A 12,174-nucleotide genomic window follows, 5' to 3' on the forward strand; every position below is an offset into this window, starting at 1 on the left:
CGCATACAACAAAAACGCGGTCTAAATTAAAAATTTTTTTTTTTTTTCCACGTGTGTTTTGTTCTGTTTCTCTTGTTTCAGAAACGGGAGAAACGTGGATGTGGAACGACTCGACGTGCCAGCCGAAAGAAAAGTTATAATTAAGAAATTTTTTTTTTTTTTTTTTTTTCCTTCCGTGTGTGTGTTCTGTTTCTTCTGTTGCAGATACCAACAGCCACCACAAAACAAATGGTTTCTTCACTGCGGCCACGCGTTCCCCCCAACCCCTTCTCAGACACGTGTGTGTCTGAAGGTTAATAATTACGTGGAGTGAATAATTACTGTTTACTTCTTTCCAGAAAATCGCCGCCCCAAAACCGCGATCGAGAATAGGCACCACCATTTGTAAGTTACCTATTACCTTCCTTTCCTTTCAAGAAAGAAGAAAGAGGGAACGAGCCCATCAGCCCAGCAGCCACCTGCCCAGCAGCCACTGACAGCACAGAAGAGCGAAGAAACCTGCACTTTCCCCCGTTCAGCCCTTCGGGAATTACAAGGTTAACGGTATGTAACTTCGGTTACTACCAATTCTTGGAAAGTGCAGGCCAAAGAAGAACGAAGAGGTCTTCGGGAGAAGATGAAGAAGAAGGAAGACCAGCCACTCGTCTCAACATCACGGACTGGAGTCCGGAACAGAGCCCAGCAGAGATGCGTCCTGAAGGGCAGCCATACCAGAAGCGGATGAAGAGCTTCTTTACAACCTCTCCTAATTCAAACTTACAATCAGACAAAGTAACCCAGCAATTGCGACTCCTCCGGAAAAGGGGACGCATTGCTCCCTCCTTACAGATAGTGCCCCGTTGTGGCGTATTCCTGCTAGCCTATTAAAGTGTTAGCACCGAAAGGACTTCAGTGGACGGTCTGAAGGGGAATTACGTCGGGAGGACAGGCTTTATAAGCCTAGCCTTCCGCGGTCGGCCCATGCAATGGGTTTGATAACGCTGGTTCAACAACGGATTGGAATGCAATTAAATCCGTCTTAAATTCACTAAAATAATAATAGACAAAAATTGAAAAATTAGATCCGAGATTAAAAATAACCTTTTAAAAACAAGCCCGATTAGAAAGATCCAGCAGCAAGGGACTCTGTCCAGGCTCTGCGATAAAGTAGGGAGTAATAGACTCCTGCCAACTTTGCATTCCATTCCATTCCGGATTCTAAGGGCGGATTCTTGTCTTGGCAGTCATAGAGAAAGGTTGTGTTTATAAGAGCTCTGAATAATTGTGTTAGTGTGAGTGCAGCCCAGAGGGTCTACAGCTTATACCTGCTTCAACTGGCGTCGCCGACCATGTGAAGCGGTACCGCTAGGACACCAGCCGGGCGGCCAGCTACCTGCATTCCAGTGTTTTATTGTCACAACAACAACAGCTAAGACTAGAATTTTATGACTATCATATAATTTATTTTTATTTCAGCTATTATAATAGTGAACTTTTATTACATAGCCTATATAAATTGTATAGGACTATCGTGTGAATAGCATACCATATTGTGTTTTGTTCTTTTTTCTTTCAGAAAAGTGTTAACTATAAGACATATATTCTTAGTTTAATTTTTTATTTTATTTTTTATTTTTTCGGCGAAAAATGGAAAGCGTAGTTGCGCCACGCGCAAAGACGCGGCCTGCCCCGTCCTGTGGATCCGTGTCCAGCGGCTCGGACCGCAGCGACGAGGGGGCATCACTGAGACTGGCCAAGCGTGCCAAGAAGGGTTTGGGGAGCTCTAAGCTGCCCAGACCGACTGCGTCAACCTCCAGCGCCTCAACGCCGACGACACCGACATCCAGCCACTCTGGTGCCGCCAGAGAGGCAATGGATACAGGGGCTCCCTGCCCGGAGGCTGATCCTGCTCCTCAACAGAAGAGCAAGATCCCGCCCATAATGCTGGACATCTACGCTGAACTCACTGAGATGGGACTGGACGTCTCATCGGTGAGGAAACTAACGACACGGGATGGCAGGGAAACTGCCACCTGTCTGGTCGCTCTGAGGAGGACCCCTGATGTCCGGAAGGTGTACGACATCGACAGCCTGTTCTGTTGCAGGGTGAAGATGTCGGCCTACGTGGCGAAAGGCGGCCCCCCCCAATGCCATCGTTGCCAGCGGTTTGGGCACTCTAGCAATTACTGCTCGAGGGCCTTCAACTGCCTGAAGTGTGCAGGTCAGCACGAGACCGCCACCTGCACCAAGACCAGGGAATCCCCTGCAGTTTGCATCAACTGCAAGGGAGACCACCCCGCTAATTATCGCGGGTGCGGCTACTACAAGAAGATAGTGGCCAGACAAACAATTGGCGCTGCCACGACTCCCGCCAGCGGAAGATCGTGGGCCAGTGTGGCGTCCGGTGCGACAGGGAAACCGACCGCCCCCCGGACTGCCGATGCGGAGAAATCCGAAAAAGCTGCCCCGGGGGCGGGGCCCCCCGCTGAGGAGGCTGCAGAGCGCCCACCAAAGGTGGCCGCTCCAAAAGGGAAACCGCCCAAACAGGCGGCCCCTTCAAAAGCGAAAACCGTCGCTGGCGGGGGACAACAGCCCAAAAAGGCGATGAAGAAGGGAGGGGGAAAGGTGCGGAAAACTACACCTGCGCCGGCCCCCCGCCCTTCCGAGCCGAAACAGAGCGCCGAGAAGCGACAGACAAAGGGGCCGAGAAGCGGAGTCCACCCTCTGGCCAAGCTAAGGCTCAGGGGACGGCTGCCCGGGTCGTGGGAGAGAGTCCCAGGGAGGGGGGCAGCGACAGCTCGCGGTTCTCCTTCGCTGGGATAGTGCCTGACATCCTGGCTGCCGTTCCCAGGCTGATGCAGGCGAGCGGTATACGGGAGATACTCCACATAATAGTGGAGACTATCACCACAATAGTTGCTCGCTATGCATAAGCGGGTACTTAGGGTATTAGGATGGAATGCTGATGGGCTCCGAAGCAGGACGCTGGAATTACTGCGTCTTGCGGAAGACCTAGAAGCAGACGTCATCTGCGTAGCTGAAACAAAGCTCACGCCTGCACAAAAGGTGACACTTCGGAATTATACGGCGTATAGAACCGACAGGGCGGTACCGCAAGGGCGACCTCCAGCTGGGGGCACTGCGGTATTTGTCCACAGACGTGTAACTCACGCAAGAGTTAACATCCAGACACGTTGTCTGGAGCAAACGTGCGTCCAGCTGGATTTCGCGGGGACAGTGTATAGGGTGATTGCGGCCTATAATCCGCCAAATCGCCCTCTACCGCTGGATGACCTGGACCTCCTTCTGGACGCACAATCACCCGCAATAATTGCGGGTGACTTGAACGCAAAACACACGTCGTGGAACAGCCGCAGGGCCAACAGAAATGGCCGCGCCCTCAGCGAGTATGCACAGAGGGCGGGGGTCAGGGTGCTCGGCCCTGAAACTCCCACGTTCACGCATAATTCGGGTAATTTTCGGCCTGACGTCCTTGACATTGCCATAGTGAGGGCAGTGGAAAAACCACTGTCCATCGCGACAATCGAGGACCTCAGCTCCGACCACTCCCCTGTCCTGCTTGAACTGGAAGATGATAGGGCCGACCGATACCCGCCGCCTAGGTGCAAAGAGGCGGTCAACTGGATGAGATTCAAGGAAACTCTCCAGAGGACCTATCACCGAGAGCCACTAGATCTGCTGGGCACGGCCGAGGAAATTGATAACGAGACCGAGTCAGTTACCACGGCTATCAGGGCTGCTCTTAGTACTTGTACGACGAAAAGCCCGATAGACTGCCGTAGGGACAGGCTTCCTCCTAGAGTGACCGAAGCAATAGCCGAGAAGCGACGGCTAAGAACAAGATACAGACTCACCCTGGACCCTGACGATAAGCGCTTGCTCAACGCTCAGACGACCAGGGTGAAACAATTGCTGGAGGCGCACAGGGAGGAATCCTGGCGGGATTTCCTCGAGTCGGCTTCGGCGGATATGGGATCGGCTTTCCGCCTTTGCAAGAGGCTGAAGGGGCCTGGAGCTCCGAAACACCCTCTACATGGTCCGAGTGGTCTGGCCTACTCTGACCAAGACAAGGCAGAGGTTTTCGCGGATACACTGGAAGACCAGTTTACCCCGAACACCGATGTTTACGATGACGACCATATAGAGGAGGTCGAGGACTTCTGGGAGACCTACGCCGAAAATGCGATAGCGGTGCCCCCTCAGGTTGATCGCGTACGCGAGGACGAGGTCACAGCGGCCATAACTGCCACACGCCCGGATAAAGCTCCGGGGCCGGATGGCATAAAGGCCCGTGCCCTTAGAAACGTCCCGCGATGTGTGATCACAGGACTAGCGGTCATCTTTTCTTCTATTATCTGGGTGGGCCATTACCCATCCAGCTGGAAGACTGCGAGAGTCGTGTGCTTTCCGAAGCCGGGGAAGGACCCACTCTTTCCCCAAAACTATAGGCCGATTTCCCTGCTCCCGGTATTGTCGAAGATATTCGAAAGAATACTATTTCCATTTATAATTTTATTTTATCTATTCCTTTTAATCAATTTAACCAATTTCTTGAGAACCAACTCCCTCAATATTATTTACCATCGGACTTCGAAGTTTATTCAATCATGACAGAAGAACCGATTCCAAGTAGAACCATATCATCTCAAAATTATGACGATAAAGTCATTGAATTAATAAATTTAAATAACAATCATCAAGTAGACGAAGTTGTTGACACTATGTCAAACGTTTCATTTGAACAGCTGAAACAAAAATGCGAAGTGATTAACAACGACAATTTTCCTACGTATAATTTACCATTAATTGAAAATAAAAAAAAAAAAAAAAAAAAAAACGTCTGACTCGATATCTGGGGCGGGGGATCAGGCAAGACCAGTTTGGTTTTCGGAAGGGCCACGCGACAACGCACCAACTGGTACGGATCGTGGACAGCGTCGCCACAGGTCTCAACAGAAAGATGGTCACTGTGGCCGCCTTCCTGGATGTGGCCAAGGCATTCGACAGGGTGTGGCACGAGGGCCTGTTATACAAGCTCGCCCGTTCCCCCTTGCCGAGTGGACTGGTGATGCTGTTGCGGTCCTACCTGATGGGCAGAAAATTCCACGTCTCGATGGGGGAGTCAATTTCCACTGACCGACCAATCGAGGCTGGAGTTCCGCAGGGGGCTGTACTTTCCCCCTTGCTCTTCACGACATATATCAACGATATGCCGTGCATAGCGGGGGTGAGGGCCAGCCTCTACGCTGATGACACCGCGTTCTTCTATACGTCGTGTAATACCGATTTCGCGGTGGGGAAACTGCAGGAACAGCTGGACGGGCTGGAGAAGTGGCGGGTCAAGATGAACGGAGATAAATCCGTAGCCGTGATCTTTACCCCTCCCGGGAAAAAGCGGAAACAGCCAGTCCGGTTGGAAATCTGTGGCGACCCCATAGAATATAAAAAGTCGGCGAAATACCTGGGGGTGATCATCGATAACCGGCTGACCTTCCGGGAACACATCCTAAGTGTAACCGAGAGGGCGAAGCAGGCTCGAGGCGCACTCTACCAGCTGCTGAACCGACGAAGTCCAACGCCAAACCTAATTAAGATCTTACTTTTCAGGATCTACGTGATTCCCATCATGGTTTACGCCTTCCCGGCCTGGGGAGGACTGGCGAGCGCACAACTCCTGAAGAAACTGGAGGTCGTCCAGAACATCGCCCTCAGGACGATATTCGGGGCCCCCTGGTTCATCAGGAACACAGCTCTACGCAGTGACGCCAGACTGCAGACAGTCTGCGAGGTGGGACTGGAGCAGGCGAAGCGGTTCTACAGCTCAGCTGCTGCCTCCGAGTTCCAACACATCCGGGACATCTGCAGGGAGGACCCGCAACCACAGGTGGTCAGGAAACGACCACATGCAGTATTGGACGAACCGCCGTAAGGTAACGGCCGGCCAGGTAAGCCATGCCACTAAACAGAGGTAAGTCCTACTGCAAATTATGTATCCATATATATAATTATTTTTTAAATATTATAATAATAAGAGTCGACAACTGCAACGTGGGTTGCCCCCGGGCCGCCACTTTAATTGAGGTTAAAAACATATCTGACTCTTACACATAAGAGTCAACATAATGGCATGACAAATTATGTCATCCCCCACCAAGCTATAACACAAATAGTTTATACAAATTAGAAATACACTTACGCATATGATCATAGGATAGTATGCCTATACAATAAGCGAACCACTAAAACCAATCCCCTCCGCTCAATCCTCCATCACCTTCCGCACCAGAGGGAAGAAGAGACGACGAGGCAGCAGAAGAAGAAGACGATGAAGAAAGAACTGCTACGGAAAGAAGAAACCTGCCTTCTCGCCCGCTTAGTTCTTTTTAGAACTACAAGCAAAGCGGTAAGCAAAGGTTACTCAAGAGAAGAGTTAGGCAAGGTCTACGGCTTCACAGCGAGGGCCCACCAAAAGAAGACAGGCGGACACTCTACTAAATTCCGCTCCCACTTCCATACCTATCCGGCAGCTTGACTGCTTTAACCCGCCACCACCAAATACCACGGTGATAAAAGAGCAATCTTTATCACCAATTCAATAGTTCAATACGCTGTGCGCTTGGGCTTTTTCTTTTTCAGGCAAAACTCCAAGCACTGCAAGGACAGCTAGAAGAAAGCGTGTTTGGCCAGCCACCACCTGACCCCCCAAACCCTCCGCGGACCATTATATTTTGACATGGCCTAACCAGTACCAGCACCTGCACCAAGTTCAAATTTTAAATATAATAGGGGGGCGTTTTATTCAAAATTGTCACCACCCCGGCGCACGGGCGCACGAAAAACAACCTGCGTTATGTATATCTCTCCTGCCTGCCCTTACGGCGGGCAGACATCTAATACTTAATAGAGGTATATCGCGCTCAGAATAGTAAACCGCAAATCATACTCTACCGACTGAGATAGCTCTGAGGCGCAACACCCCAGAGCAATCCATCCAACCACATTTCCTTAATTCAGACCAAGCTAAATTGAACTGAATTGAGTAAATGAATAAGAGTAGGCCCAAAAATCGCCTCCGACGTTCCTTTCCTTATGAGAGGACGCCACCTTAGACTAAGGATTTCAGCCAACTCTTGGCTGAAATGGAGCGCGTCACGGAAGATAAGCTTACTAGCAAATCGTTCCGCCGGGCCCCTACCGACAAACCATCCATTGGATCGGAACGCAATCCAAACTTCACCAAACGAATAAACGCCAACTACTATTAATAACCGCCAGTGAAATAGAATCACCCAGCACCAAAGGACGAAAGTCCGTATACTGCGAAAAATAGGAGGGTATTGCACCCTCCGACATCCTTGCGTTCCGTTCCGGATTCTAAGGGGGTGATCCTTGGCTTTGCTAGTGGAAGGATCTCTTTGTGCTCTGTGATTTGTGAGTTGTAACCAGTCCAGCCAGGTGTTCAACAGGACTTCTACCTGCGTCGACAGACAATGTAAGAAGGGTCTGCGAGGACATCAGCCGGGCGGCCAGCTACCTGGATTAGACACGAAAACCGACCAGAGAGCTGGAAATCTCAGAGGAGAAAATCCCTTTTGAGAAAACAGTTAAGTACCTGGGGGTGGTGTTGGACAGGCGGCTTACCTTCGACGAGCATGTAAATTATGCGACCCGAAGGGCTAAGGCCGCCAGAGCCTCGCTATACCCAGTGCTGAACAGTGCCAGCCCGTAACCACTGGCAACTAAGCTGCTCATTTTTCGGCTGTACGTACTGCCGATTCTAACATATGCTTACCCGGCATGGGGGGCAGTGTTGAGCTCCTCGCTTCAAAAGAAGATCGAGGCCGTCCAAAACATAGCGTTGCGGACGATCTTTGGAGCTCCGTGGTTCGTCAGGAACGCCACTCTCCGATCTGATGCGAGATTTCAATCCGTGTCCGAGGTGGGGGTGGCGCAGGCGCGCAGACTGTTCGGGAGAGCGGCTGTGTCCGAACACAGTCATCTTCGGGACATCTGCAGAGAGGACCCAACTCCGACAGGTGTAAGGAAGCGGCCTCACGCCGTACTGGACGAACCACCGTGATGGTGCGGTGCGGTAGCCGAAAATCGACAAACCAGGCTTAGGGGCCTCCATATCGCATGAGCCATAACCGGAATAGTGCGTCAGACGCGTTTCCGGGGTCGCGAGTTATATAATTTGAAGACTTCAAATACGGTAAGTCGCGCATACAACAAAAACGCGGTCTAAATTAAAAATTTTTTTTTTTTTTCCACGTGTGTTTTGTTCTGTTTCTCTTGTTTCAGAAACGGGAGAAACGTGGATGTGGAACGACTCGACGTGCCAGCCGAAAGAAAAGTTATAATTAAGAAATTTTTTTTTTTTTTTTTTTTTCCTTCCGTGTGTGTGTTCTGTTTCTTCTGTTGCAGATACCAACAGCCACCACAAAACAAATGGTTTCTTCACTGCGGCCACGCGTTCCCCCCAACCCCTTCTCAGACACACGTGTGTCTGAAGGTTAATAATTACGTGGAGTGAATAATTACTGTTTACTTCTTTCCAGAAAATCGCCGCCCCAAAACCGCGATCGAGAATAGGCACCACCATTTGTAAGTTACCTATTACCTTCCTTTCCTTTCAAGAAAGAAGAAAGAGGGAACGAGCCCATCAGCCCAGCAGCCACCTGCCCAGCAGCCACTGACAGCACAGAAGAGCGAAGAAACCTGCACTTTCCCCCGTTCAGCCCTTCGGGAATTACAAGGTTAACGGTATGTAACTTCGGTTACTACCAATTCTTGGAAAGTGCAGGCCAAAGAAGAACGAAGAGGTCTTCGGGAGAAGATGAAGAAGAAGGAAGACCAGCCACTCGTCTCAACATCACGGACTGGAGTCCGGAACAGAGCCCAGCAGAGATGCGTCCTGAAGGGCAGCCATACCAGAAGCGGATGAAGAGCTTCTTTACAACCTCTCCTAATTCAAACTTACAATCAGACAAAGTAACCCAGCAATTGCGACTCCTCCGGAAAAGGGGACGCATTGCTCCCTCCTTACAGATAGTGCCCCGTTGTGGCGTATTCCTGCTAGCCTATTAAAGTGTTAGCACCGAAAGGACTTCAGTGGACGGTCTGAAGGGGAATTACGTCGGGAGGACAGGCTTTATAAGCCTAGCCTTCCGCGGTCGGCCCATGCAATGGGTTTGATAACGCTGGTTCAACAACGGATTGGAATGCAATTAAATCCGTCTTAAATTCACTAAAATAATAATAGACAAAAATTGAAAAATTAGATCCGAGATTAAAAATAACCTTTTAAAAACAAGCCCGATTAGAAAGATCCAGCAGCAAGGGACTCTGTCCAGGCTCTGCGATAAAGTAGGGAGTAATAGACTCCTGCCAACTTTGCATTCCATTCCATTCCGGATTCTAAGGGCGGATTCTTGTCTTGGCAGTCATAGAGAAAGGTTGTGTTTATAAGAGCTCTGAATAATTGTGTTAGTGTGAGTGCAGCCCAGAGGGTCTACAGCTTATACCTGCTTCAACTGGCGTCGCCGACCATGTGAAGCGGTACCGCTAGGACACCAGCCGGGCGGCCAGCTACCTGCATTCCAGTGTTTTATTGTCACAACAACAACAGCTAAGACTAGAATTTTATGACTATCATATAATTTATTTTTATTTCAGCTATTATAATAGTGAACTTTTATTACATAGCCTATATAAATTGTATAGGACTATCGTGTGAATAGCATACCATATTGTGTTTTGTTCTTTTTTCTTTCAGAAAAGTGTTAACTATAAGACATATATTCTTAGTTTAATTTTTTATTTTATTTTTTATTTTTTCGGCGAAAAATGGAAAGCGTAGTTGCGCCACGCGCAAAGACGCGGCCTGCCCCGTCCTGTGGATCCGTGTCCAGCGGCTCGGACCGCAGCGACGAGGGGGCATCACTGAGACTGGCCAAGCGTGCCAAGAAGGGTTTGGGGAGCTCTAAGCTGCCCAGACCGACTGCGTCAACCTCCAGCGCCTCAACGCCGACGACACCGACATCCAGCCACTCTGGTGCCGCCAGAGAGGCAATGGATACAGGGGCTCCCTGCCCGGAGGCTGATCCTGCTCCTCAACAGAAGAGCAAGATCCCGCCCATAATGCTGGACATCTACGCTGAACTCACTGAGATGGGACTGGACGTCTCATCGGTGAGGAAACTAACGACACGGGATGGCAGGGAAACTGCCACCTGTCTGGTCGCTCTGAGGAGGACCCCTGATGTCCGGAAGGTGTACGACATCGACAGCCTGTTCTGTTGCAGGGTGAAGATGTCGGCCTACGTGGCGAAAGGCGGCCCCCCCCAATGCCATCGTTGCCAGCGGTTTGGGCACTCTAGCAATTACTGCTCGAGGGCCTTCAACTGCCTGAAGTGTGCAGGTCAGCACGAGACCGCCACCTGCACCAAGACCAGGGAATCCCCTGCAGTTTGCATCAACTGCAAGGGAGACCACCCCGCTAATTATCGCGGGTGCGGCTACTACAAGAAGATAGTGGCCAGACAAACAATTGGCGCTGCCACGACTCCCGCCAGCGGAAGATCGTGGGCCAGTGTGGCGTCCGGTGCGACAGGGAAACCGACCGCCCCCCGGACTGCCGATGCGGAGAAATCCGAAAAAGCTGCCCCGGGGGCGGGGCCCCCCGCTGAGGAGGCTGCAGAGCGCCCACCAAAGGTGGCCGCTCCAAAAGGGAAACCGCCCAAACAGGCGGCCCCTTCAAAAGCGAAAACCGTCGCTGGCGGGGGACAACAGCCCAAAAAGGCGATGAAGAAGGGAGGGGGAAAGGTGCGGAAAACTACACCTGCGCCGGCCCCCCGCCCTTCCGAGCCGAAACAGAGCGCCGAGAAGCGACAGACAAAGGGGCCGAGAAGCGGAGTCCACCCTCTGGCCAAGCTAAGGCTCAGGGGACGGCTGCCCGGGTCGTGGGAGAGAGTCCCAGGGAGGGGGGCAGCGACAGCTCGCGGTTCTCCTTCGCTGGGATAGTGCCTGACATCCTGGCTGCCGTTCCCAGGCTGATGCAGGCGAGCGGTATACGGGAGATACTCCACATAATAGTGGAGACTATCACCACAATAGTTGCTCGCTATGCATAAGCGGGTACTTAGGGTATTAGGATGGAATGCTGATGGGCTCCGAAGCAGGACGCTGGAATTACTGCGTCTTGCGGAAGACCTAGAAGCAGACGTCATCTGCGTAGCTGAAACAAAGCTCACGCCTGCACAAAAGGTGACACTTCGGAATTATACGGCGTATAGAACCGACAGGGCGGTACCGCAAGGGCGACCTCCAGCTGGGGGCACTGCGGTATTTGTCCACAGACGTGTAACTCACGCAAGAGTTAACATCCAGACACGTTGTCTGGAGCAAACGTGCGTCCAGCTGGATTTCGCGGGGACAGTGTATAGGGTGATTGCGGCCTATAATCCGCCAAATCGCCCTCTACCGCTGGATGACCTGGACCTCCTTCTGGACGCACAATCACCCGCAATAATTGCGGGTGACTTGAACGCAAAATACACGTCGTGGAACAGCCGCAGGGCCAACAGAAATGGCCGCGCCCTCAGCGAGTATGCACAGAGGGCGGGGGTCAGGGTGCTCGGCCCTGAAACTCCCACGTTCACGCATAATTCGGGTAATTTTCGGCCTGACGTCCTTGACATTGCCATAGTGAGGGCAGTGGAAAAACCACTGTCCATCGCGACAATCGAGGACCTCAGCTCCGACCACTCCCCTGTCCTGCTTGAACTGGAAGATGATAGGGCCGACCGATACCCGCCGCCTAGGTGCAAAGAGGCGGTCAACTGGATGAGATTCAAGGAAACTCTCCAGAGGACCTATCACCGAGAGCCACTAGATCTGCTGGGCACGGCCGAGGAAATTGATAACGAGACCGAGTCAGTTACCACGGCTATCAGGGCTGCTCTTAGTACTTGTACGACGAAAAGCCCGATAGACTGCCGTAGGGACAGGCTTCCTCCTAGAGTGACCGAAGCAATAGCCGAGAAGCGACGGCTAAGAACAAGATACAGACTCACCCTGGACCCTGACGATAAGCGCTTGCTCAACGCTCAGACGACCAGGGTGAAACAATTGCTGGAGGCGCACAGGGAGGAATCCTGGCGGGATTTCCTCGAG

Source organism: Lycorma delicatula, chromosome 1 (genome assembly GCF_047948215.1).
Source record: "Lycorma delicatula isolate Av1 chromosome 1, ASM4794821v1, whole genome shotgun sequence".
NCBI lineage: Eukaryota > Metazoa > Arthropoda > Insecta > Hemiptera > Fulgoridae > Lycorma > Lycorma delicatula.